The sequence below is a fragment of the Schistocerca gregaria genome, chromosome 6, assembly GCF_023897955.1.
Source record: "Schistocerca gregaria isolate iqSchGreg1 chromosome 6, iqSchGreg1.2, whole genome shotgun sequence".
In the NCBI taxonomy this organism is placed as follows: Eukaryota; Metazoa; Arthropoda; class Insecta; order Orthoptera; family Acrididae; genus Schistocerca; species Schistocerca gregaria.
This window is the reverse complement of record NC_064925.1, coordinates 583,988,072-583,990,902: the sequence shown is the minus strand read 5'-3', so window position 1 is coordinate 583,990,902 and position 2,831 is coordinate 583,988,072. Positions and strand designations below refer to the sequence as shown.

The 2,831-nt window shown below is 40.3% G+C and overlaps 1 non-coding gene across 1 annotated transcript; it reads left to right on the top strand.

Annotated features, from left to right (window-relative positions):
- The first annotated feature begins 2,435 nt into the window (after nt 1–2,435).
- Nucleotides 2,436–2,510, top strand: Trnat-ugu (transfer RNA threonine (anticodon UGU)). The gene has a single exon. It is a non-coding gene; the product is annotated as a tRNA-Thr (tRNA).
- Nucleotides 2,511–2,831: the final 321 nt, after the last annotated feature.

Below are 2,831 nucleotides of genomic sequence, written 5' to 3'. Positions count from 1 at the left end.
AAGAGTTTTTAAAGCGAAATCTATGAATATTGTGTTATTGAAAACTACGTGTTTCACTGTTTTTGGAACTACAACCTCCAAGAAGGTGCAATAGGGGCACAGGTTTCACTGACCCATAGCCTTCCAGCCCAACCTGCAAAGTATACGGACTTGAAATTTGATGAAGGTGTAAATCTTACGCTGAAAGCATCATTTAAGAAGAGATTGTTCGAAATTTCACTCCTATGGGGGTGAAACATGGGTTGAAAGTCTTTTTTTTTAAATATGTCCCTATGTCCCTATTGAAGCTATAACTACAAAACTACGAAAATTGACATTTGGTGTCTCAGTCAGATACAAAAAAGAAACAGGTTTTTAGCATTTTCCGAAATTCTTCCATTGGGGGATAAAATAATTAGTGAAGGTTTTTTGAAAATAAATCATTATTAAAGAACTACTGAAGCATTTTTATAGCTACATCTATGAAAATAGGTATTTGACATCTCGGTTGGATGTAAAAAAAATGTGTTTCGTTGCTTTTGGAAATTTAACTCACTAATAGAGTGAAATAGGGGATGTAATGTTTTATGAAATATTTCACTATGAAAGCATTTTTAGAATTAAATGGATGAAGATTTGAATTTGGCTCCTCGGCTCTAAATAGAAGAATACGTGTTTAATTGTTTTTGAAACCCAACCCCTAAGGGTGTGAGATGTTTCAGAAAATGGTTCATTATGAAAGGATTGCTAAATATATCTGACAATTCGTATTCGGCTAATATGTTACAATTTTTAAAAACTACGTGTTTTTCTGGTTTTGGAACTTCGAGCATAAGGGGATGAAAATTTTAATGAAATATTTATTGCGTTATATTAAAATATTTTAAATCTGCATCTATGAAAACCGGTATTTCACTTCTCAATTAGATATAAAGAAATATGCGTTAGGGAATGAAAGACTGTACGGAGATATCACCACAAGAATACAAACGGCTTGATTAACAAAAACCTTGGACTCCAGCTGTCAGCATTGCTTTTTGATCATTCAGTAAAAGACCATGCTTCAACGGCGCTAAGTTTAGAAAGTTTAGAAAGTGTTGCAGTTTATAAAAGACATAAAAAAACGATTAAAGAAAAAAATTCTTTGCAGACCATGAACGGTCTACGCAAGTAAAGAAGCGGATGATAAGCTAGCTCTTTATGCAAATGAGTTGGTCAGTTTAAGTTCCGAGACATGTCATGCAGCAGGAACGGAATCCTATAGTTGCTACGATTGGCTAAAGGAAAAGTTTTGCAGAATCACTCGAAATCACTTCTGCAAGTGGCTAAGAATCTCGTAATGAATAAAAATTCTGTACTGAGAATTCCAAGGTGGGAGATGCAAGATTCCTCCCCCCCCCCCCCCCCTTCCCCTTCCTCACAATGCTATCCTTCTTTACCTACAGCAAAAAATAAATAAATAAATTAATAAATAAAACTAGAGAAATTTCTACTGTGAAACTATTTGCATACAAGAGAACGGCCCTTGAAATTTAACTCTTCAAAGTTTTAAGCCCTGCTCATTCCGGATATTGATTAGAAAGTGTTAATCCACATGTGAAACCTGAGTATATAATCCCTGTGACATTTGATCAACGGTGTTCCATAAGGACAGGTTCTCATTCAAAACGTTCGAAAATTCAATTTCTTTGTAGTTGCATTTTTTAAAGGTGTACTTGTCTAGACTCTTGGAACAGAAAGTTTTTTTTTTTTTAATCCGTGCTTTACAAAAGTTTCTACAGTCCATTGTTTGAAGCAGTGTCACGGCTGCCATGAGCCGCGCGGGGTACCCGCCATGTGTCCAACGCCTTGTCACGGTTCGCGCGGCTCCCCCTGTTGGAGGTTCGAGTCCTCCCTCGGGCATGGTTGTGTGTGTGTTGTCCTTAGCATAAGTTACTGTAAGTAGTGTGCAAACATACGGACTGATGGTTCAAATGGCTCTGAGCACTTTGGGACTTAACATCTGAGGTCATCAGTTTCCTAGAACTTAGAACGACTTAAACCTAACTAAATTAAGGACATCACACACACCCATGCTCGAGGCAGGATTTGAACCTGCGACCGTAGCGGTCGCGTGGCTCCCGACTGAAGCGCCTACAACCGCTCGGCCACAACGGCCGGTCTATCATGTATTCTAGAAGAGTTGCAAGGTCGTCAGTGGCGCCTGTTCTTTCGAGAGCAGTTACTATCTTCATATCTATGGTTAAACGTTACCCAGCCATTGACCTTCGTCTGTGCGAATGCGCACAGGTTGCCGGAACTCTTACGGGAATCGTCACCTTAGTGTGAGCCAGTAATGAGTGGATGGACAAATACCTATTAAGTACATTACGTATGCGGATTGTGGACGGTTGGGGATGTGAGTCTCACGGGAAGCGTGCGAGGGATAAATTCCTGCAGTCGTGCTGTTCATGTGTGCCCTCGATGGCTCAGATGGATTGAGCGTCTGCCTTGTAAGCAGGAGATTCTGGGTTCGAGTCCCAGTAGGGGCACACTTTTCAGCTGTCCCCATCGAAGTATATCAACAACACCTGTCGGCAGCTGAGGGTTTCAATTAATTATCAGTTGTGAAGGTGATTCGATGAACCCTTTGCCAGGCACTTAAATGTGTTTTGCAGGGTATCCATATAGATGTAGATGATAACTCGTCCCGTGTCGCACGTGCTCAAAATGATTCATACTGCAGAATGCATGCAAACATACTCACCGAAAATACGGACGAATATCAAGTGCAGGCTGCCGAGTGCTGCATATCCAGCTTTGACAGATCGGCTTTTCCTGCCAAGAAGAACAGGAAGTTGCTGTCTAGGAAC